The sequence below is a fragment of the Kogia breviceps genome, chromosome 11 (genome assembly GCF_026419965.1).
Source record: "Kogia breviceps isolate mKogBre1 chromosome 11, mKogBre1 haplotype 1, whole genome shotgun sequence".
In the NCBI taxonomy this organism is placed as follows: Eukaryota; Metazoa; Chordata; class Mammalia; order Artiodactyla; family Physeteridae; genus Kogia; species Kogia breviceps.
This window is the reverse complement of record NC_081320.1, coordinates 5,207,844-5,215,827: the sequence shown is the minus strand read 5'-3', so window position 1 is coordinate 5,215,827 and position 7,984 is coordinate 5,207,844. Positions and strand designations below refer to the sequence as shown.

The 7,984-nt window shown below is 43.0% G+C and overlaps 1 non-coding gene across 1 annotated transcript; it reads right to left on the bottom strand.

The window, feature by feature from the left end:
• Positions 1-5,524: 5,524 nt before the first annotated feature.
• Positions 5,525-5,610, bottom strand: LOC131766081 (small nucleolar RNA SNORD86). Its single transcript, XR_009338382.1, has one exon. It is a non-coding gene; the product is annotated as a small nucleolar RNA SNORD86 (small nucleolar RNA).
• Between the last annotated feature and the right edge of the window lie 2,374 nt (positions 5,611-7,984).

Below are 7,984 nucleotides of genomic sequence, written 5' to 3'. Positions count from 1 at the left end.
TCCCTGGAAAGACTCAAAGAGCAAGGCCAGGTTGGGCTCCACCCGGGCTCCACCCTGCCTGGCTGAGGGAATGTTGGGGAAAGTATTTACCTTTTCCCTGCCTCAATTGCCTTATCTGTAAAATGGGCTTAAAGAATGTAAACTTCCTGGAAAAACGCCTGATACGTACTAAGTGCCCACCCTTGCTGTCTCTGTTATTATCATGGGGAGAAGACTTGGATTCAGAGCAGGGAGCATCACCCCAGGATGCAGCAGGGGGTATGCATGAGTGAACCGTGGTGAAGACCGGAAGGGCGGGGCGGGGCGGGGCACGAAGAGGAGGGGGAGTGTTGCGCGCGTTGTGGCGTCACGTTCAAGAGGAGAAGGGGAGACGGGGCAGGGTGGTGGCCGCAGAGCACATGCAAACACCTGTTTGAACGCTGTCTTCTGGAGAGAGTGGTGGCCCAACCAGGTTGGCGCGGGGGGTTCTTTGAAAAGGCAGTAGGACAAGGCGGCAGGGTATGCGGAGGTAGCTGCGGGAGGGCCTTGGATGCCAGGAGAGGAGCTTTTGGCCATTTTGGTCCTTGAGCTGCAGACTTTGAGTACAGCTCTGAGAGGCGGCGCCCGTGCTGTGTCGAGAACATGAATCTGGATGCCGGGCGCAGGAGGGGCCGTGAGAGAGAAACAGAAGAGCGATTCGACAGCACAGTCTCTCGGGGATGGATCAAGCCGCCAAGCCAGATGCTCTGGCTACATTCCCCTGAATCCTCCCTGCCCTGATGGATTTTGAGGCCGGGGGTGACCCTTGGGTCTCCTCGCCTCCAGGATGCTGAGAAGATATCCCTGCAGTGTCCCCGGGGCACATGGCAGGGGCGGTGGGCACAGTAGAAAGAGGCCCTGCGTCTGCAACGCGCGAAGACCTGAATGAAAGGTCCTGCAGCATTGCCGGGAACTGCCGTTTGCGGATGTCATTACAAGAGGCTTGGGGGGGTTGGCAGAAGAGGGCGGGCATAGGAGACCCCAGGCCTGGCCTCGACTGGTCCAGAGTCTGATGGCAGGAGCCGTGACAGACGAGACGTCTGTGGGCCAGCCTTGCTCAGGCTTATGGCTCAGTCATTTGAGAAGAGAGACACAGCCTGTGAACTGTTAGGAGTGAACGCTCAGTGGAGAGTGTGGTATTTCGCAAGGGCTTGGCACGTTTTCTGGATGCTCCTGGCTGCCTGCCGGGCTCAGAGTTTCCTGTTTCTAGTTCCCCACATGTGTCACAGCTGAGGATTAAAGCCCTAAGAGGCATCACCGGAGCCCACTTTCTCCTTTCTCTCAGCCTCTGCACAGCTGGGTCTCCCGACAAGCTGTGAGGCACCCCTTTCCTATGTACAGACCAGACCCAAAGCTCTTTGGGAGAGAAAAGTGCAATTAGCAACTCCATCCAGGGCTGGCTTCTAAGTGCACTTTTGTTTTTAATAACCACCGTCAACTCAGCGGACTCCAACCAGGGACAGAAACCCTGCGTGCTGACCTCCCTTGGGGCCAGCCATTCCCAAAGCCTCCGACCATAAGGAAAGGGGACGGTAAGATGATTGATTTGCACTTTGGTTTTCATTTCTGTATTTTTTTCCCCCTCCTTTTCCCTTTGTTTACTTATACACTGATGAAGTATTTAAGAGGGGCAAATGGGATCTGATAAAACTGACAGTGTCATGCTGTTTGTTGAGACAAGATTTGAAGGATTTCTTAGAGTTATGTGGCGCCGGAGGCATATTTAACCCTAAGTGTGTCCGTGAGCCCTATTAAAAGATCACCTATGATTACATATGTTTTATTCCATGGAAGATTCACTATGAAATATGTGGGAGATATATTTTATGACTATATACTACCTATAAGCCATCAATAGTTATGTGTCTTTTGGTAAATCACGAGGTTTACTGAAGGATATTGTAAAGTTCTTTTAAAATGCTGTAGTAGATGTTAGAATTAAGACATTTTATGACTTTCCTTTATGCTTCTACAGTTCTAAAGGGGCAAAACCTGGGCCTGTGTTTGGCTGAAGGCATTGCATTGCTATAAACAGACATCACCGACTGCATTTAAAATTATAATATATTGTATTAGCAAAATTTGTGCATGCTTCCTTCCATAAGAACTTACAGTGGAATTTTTTTTTAAACATCTTTACTGGAGTATAATTGCTTTACAGTGGTGTGTTCGTTTCTGCTTTATAACAAAGTGAATCAGCTATACATATAACATTTATCCCCATATCTCCTCCCTCTTGCATCTCCCTCCCTCCCATCCTCCCTATCTCACCCCTCTAGGTGGTCACAAAGCACCAAGCTGATCTCCCTGTGCTATGCGGCTGCTTCCCACTAGCTGTCTATTTTATGTTTGGTAGTGTATATATGTCCATGCCACCCTCTCACTTCGTCCCAGCTTACCCTTCCCCCTCCCCGTGTCCTCAAGTCCATTCTCTAGTAGGTCTGTGTCTTTATTCCTGTCCTGCCCCTAGGTTCTTCAGAACCTTTATTTTTTTTTTCAGATTCCATATATATGTGTTAGCATACGGTATTTGTTTTTCTCTTTCTGACTTACTTCACTCTGTATGACAGACTCTGGGTCCATCCACCTCACTACAAATAACTCAATTTCGTTTCTTTTTATGGCTGAGTAATATTCCATTGTATATATGTGCCACATCTTCTTTATCCATTCATCTGTCGATGGACACTTAGGTTGCTTCCATGTCCTGGCTATTGTAAATAGAGCTGCAATGAACATTGTGGTACATGACTCTTTCTGAATTATGATTTTCTCAGGGTGTATGTCCAGTAGTGGGATTGCTGGGTTATATGATAGTTCTATTTTTAGCTTTTGAAGGAACCTCCACACTGTTCTCCATAGTGGCTGTATCAGTTTACATTCCCACCAACAGTGCAAGGGGGTTCCCTTTTCTCCACACGCTCTCCAGCATTTATTGTTTGTAGATTTTTTGATGATGGCCATTCTGACTGGTGTGAGGTGATACCTCATTGTATTTTTGATTTGCATTTCTCTAGTGATTAGTGATGTTGAGCATCCTTTCATGTGTTTGTTGGCAATCTGTATATCTCCTTTGGAGAAATGTCTATTTAGGTCTTCTGCCCATTTTTGGATTGGGTATTTTGTTTTTTTAATATTGAAGCTGCATGAGCTGCTTGTATATTTTGGAGATTAATCTTTTGTCAGTTCCTTCATCTGCAAATATTTTCTCCCATTCTGAGGGTTGTCTTTTCGTCTTGTTTGTGGTTTCCTTTGCTGTGCAAAAGCTTTTAAGTTTCATTAGGTCCCATTTATTTTTGTTTTTATTTCCATTTCTCCAGGAGGTGGGTCAAAAAGGATCTTGCTGTGATTTATGTCATAGAGTGTTTATTCTGCCTATGTTTTCCTCTAAGAGTTTTATAGTGCCTGGTCTTACATTTAGGTCTTTAATCCATTTTGAGTTTATTTTTGTGTATGGTATGTTCTAATTTCATTCTTTTACATGTAGCTGTCCAGTTTTCCCAGCACCACTTACTGAAGATGCTGTCTTTTCTCCATTGTATATTCTTGCCTCCTTTATCAAAAATAAGGTGACCAGGGCTTCCCTGGTGGCGCAGTGGTTGAGAGTCCGCCTGCCGATGCAGGGGACATGGGTTCATGCCTTGGTCCGGGAGGATCCCACATGCCGCCAAGCGGCTGGGCCCGTGAGCCATGGCTGCTGAGCCTGCGCGTCCGGAACCTGTGCTCCGCAACGGGAGAGGCCACAGCAGTGAGAGGCCCGTGTACTGCAAAAAAAAAAAAAAAAAAAAAAATAAGGTGACCATATGTGCGTGGGTTTATCTCTGGGCTTTCTATCCTGTTCCATTGATCTATATTTCTGTTTTTGTTCCAGTACCATACTGTCTTGATTACTGTAGCTCTGTAGTATAGTCTGAAGTCCAGGAGCCTGATTCCTCCAGCTCCATTTTTCTTTCTCAAGATTGCTTTGGCTATTTGGGGTCTTTTGTGTTTCCATACAAATTGTAAATTTTTTGTTCTAGTTCTGTGAAAAATGCCATTGGTAGTTTGATGGGGATTGCATTGAATCTGTAGATTGCTTTGGGTAGTATAGTCATTTTCACAATGTTGATTCTTCCAATCCAAGAACATGATATATCTCTCCATCTGTTTGTATCATCTTTAATTTCTTTCATCACTGTCTTATAGTTTTCTGCATACAGGTCTTTTGTCTCCTTGGGTAGGTTTACTCCTAGGTATTTTATTCTTTTTGTTGCAATGATAAATGGGAGTGTTTCCTACATTTCTCTTTCAGATTTTTCATCATTAGTGTATAGGAATGCAGGAGATTTCTGTGCATTAATTTTGTATCCTGCTACTTTACCAAATGCATTGATTAGCTCTAGTAGTTTTCTGGTAGCATCTTTAGCATTCTCTATGTATAGTATCATGTCATCTGCAGACAGTGGCAGCTTTAAGTCTTCTATTCCGATTTGGATTCCTTTTATTTCTTTTTCTTCTCTGATTGCTGTGGCTAAATCTTCCAAAACTATGTTGAATAATAGTGGTGAGAGTGGACAACCTTGTCTTGTTCCTGATCTTAGAGGGAATGGTTTCAGTTTTTCACCACTGAGAATGATGTTGGCTGTGGGTTTTTCATATATGGCCTTTATTATGTTGAGGTAAGTTCCTTGTACACCTACTTTCTGGAGGGTTTTTATCATAAATGGGTGTTGAATTTTGTTGAAAGCTTAAACCATTAGCCAGACTCATCAAGAAAAAAAGGGAGTAGACTCAAATCAATAGAATTAGAAATGAAAAAGGAGAAGTAACAACTGACAATGCAGAAAGACAAAGGATCATGAGAGATGACTACAAGCAACTCTATGCCAGTAAAATGGACAACCTGGAAGAAATGATCAAATTCTTAGAAAAGAACAACCTTTCGAGACTGAACCAGGAAGAAATAGAAAATATAAACAGACCAATCACAAGCACTGAAATTGAGACTGTGATTAAAAATCTTCCAACAAACAAAAGCCCAGGACCCAATGGCTTCAGAGACGAGTTCTATCAAACATTTAGAGAAGAGCTAACACCTATCCTTCTCAAACTCTTCCAAAAGATAGCAGAGGGAGGAACACTCCCAAACTCATTCTACGAGGCCACCATCACCCTGATACCAAAACCAGACAAAGACGTCACAAAGAGAGAAAACTACAGGCCAATATCACTGATGAACATAGATGCAAAAATCCTCAACAAAATACTAGCAAACAGAATCCAACAACACATTAAAGGGATCATATACCGTGATCAAGTGGGGTTTTTCCCAGGAATGCAAGGATTCTTCAATATATGCAAATCAATCAATGTGATACACCATATTAACAAACTGAAGGAGAAAAACCGTATGATCATCTCAGTAGATACAATGGACTCTTAAAAGCTTGAGCATGGTTGTTGTTGTTGCTATTTGTTTTTATTTTTACTGGGCTCTGGAAACTTGGTCCCTTTGCTGGGCCTAGGGAATCACTCAGACACTGGGACTGGCCATCACCCCCAGAGCAGAGGCCTGTGTAGCTCAGGGAGCTCTGGTCAGCCATCACTGTTTTGAGCATGCTTTTTCAGAGGCTTTGAAAATGTTACGTCTGGAGTTGCAAGGAGGACTGTAGGCTCTCAGGGTTTGGTCAACATTGCCTTGTATTTCTTATAGGACACCCTTGACCTCTATATGTCCTATAATAACGTTGTGTGAAAGAATAAGAAAATGGGACAGAATCTGAGATGTTAAAGAAAGGAAGGAAGAAAACAAAAATGAGCTTAACCATTCAATTCAATTCAACTTAAAACTTCCTCTTGATCTTATTCCAAATGTGAGTTTGCTCTGTGGGTGTGAGGGTGTGAAGGGCTGGATGGTGGGAAGGACATTTCAAAAGGTGCAGCGAGTGACTAGCTGGTTTGGTGAATCACTATGTCCACGTACAGGTGACTGGAGGCCACCATGTGTGTGCTGGGGGCCGGGGGGAAATCTGTGCTCACTGGAAACGTGTGGATAGTTGGGGAAAGGGAGGAGACATACCATCTGGAAGGAGTAGGGACACTTCTCGAGATGACTTTGATCTTCCTAATAGTGGTGATGAATTTTATTTTATTTTTATTTATTTATTTAAAAATGTATTTTTTAGAGTTTCTTCAACATTTATTCCAATTTGCTTTATATTATTGTACTTCTAATAGTTTTTCACAGTTATTTAAATTTAAAAGTTAACTTATGAATTAGTGCATTTTATTTAAAAAAAAATTTTTATTGGAATAGAGTTGATTTAATGTGTTAGTTTCAGGTGTACAGCAGAGTGAATCAGTTATACATGTATCCACTCTCTTTTAGATTCTTTTCCCATATAGGTCATTACAGAGTGTTGAGTAGAGTTTCCTGTGCTATACGGTAGGTTCTTATTAGTTCTCTATTTTATATATAGTAGTGTGTATATGTCATTCCCAACCTCCCAACTTATTCCTCTCCCCTCCTTCCCCCCAGTAACCGTAAGTTTGTTTTCTACATCTGTGTCTCTGTTTCTGCTTTGTAAGTAAGTTCATTTGTAACCATTTTTTAGATTACACATATAAGTGAGATCATATGATAAAATTGTATTTTTTATTGAAGTATTGTTGAGTTAGAATGTTTCATGTGTACAGCAAAGTGGTTCAGTTATGCACATATATCTATCCTTTTTAAGATTCTTTTCCATTATTGGTTATTACAAGATATCCAGTATAGTTCTCTGTGCTATACAGTACGACCTTGTTGATTATCTATTTTATATATAGTAGTGAGTATCTGTTAATCCCTAATTCCCAGTTTATCTCTCCTCCACCTCTTTCCCCTTTGGTAACCGTAAGGTTTTTTTCTATTTAAGTCTATTTCTGTTTTGTAAATAAGTTCATTTGTATCTTTTTTTTTTTAAAGATTCCACGTATAAGTGATATCATATGATATTTGTCTTTCTCTGTCTGACTTCACAGAGTATGATAATCTCTAGGTCCATCTATGTTGCTGCAAATGGCATTATTTCATTCTTTTCTTATGGCTAAGTAATATTCCATTGTATAACTATACCACATCTTCTTTATCCATTCATCTGTTGACAAGTAGTGATGAATTCTAAAAGATGCTTATGGCCTGTCTCTAAACATTCAGTTGTTTTTTAAAAAAAATTTATTTTATTTATTTATTATTTTTGGCTGTATTGGGTCTTTGTTGCTGTGCACAGGCTTTCCCTAGTTGCGGCGAGCGGGGGCTACTCTTTGGTGCACTGAGCGGACTTCTCATTGCAGTGGCTTTTGTTGTGGACCATGGGCTCTAGGAGCATGGGCTTCAGTAGTTGTGGCATGTGGGCTTCAGTAGTTGTGGCTCGAGGGCTCTAGAGCGCAGGCTCAGTAGTTGTGGCATGTGGGCTTAGTTGCTCTGCGGCATGTGGGATCCTCCTGGACCGGGGCTCGAACCCGTGTCCCCTGCATTGGTGGGCGGACTCCCAGCCACTGCGCCACCAGGGAAGTCCCAACATTCAGTTTTTAATCTTTAACCTACAAACCCTTTTGGGCACTGTTAACTTGCTGAGGAGAGAAACTCCACAGGTGAGGTCACGGAGTGGCTATGATCCATTTCTAAAATATAGCCTTTCTAGGGCTTCCCTGGTGGTGCAGTGGTTGAGAATCTCCCTGCTAATGCAGGGGACACGGGTTCGAGCCCTGGTCCGGGAAGATCCCACATGCCGTGGAGCAACTAGGCCCGTGAGCCACAACTACTGAGCCTGCGCGTCTGGAGCCTGTGCTCCGCAACAAGAGAGGCCACGATAGGGAGAGGCCCGCGCACCGCGATGAAGAGTGGCCCCCGCTCGCCTCAACTAGAGAAAGCCCTCGCACAGAAACAAAGACCCAACACAGCAAAAATAAATTAATAAATTAATAAAAAGGGAAGGAAATTAAT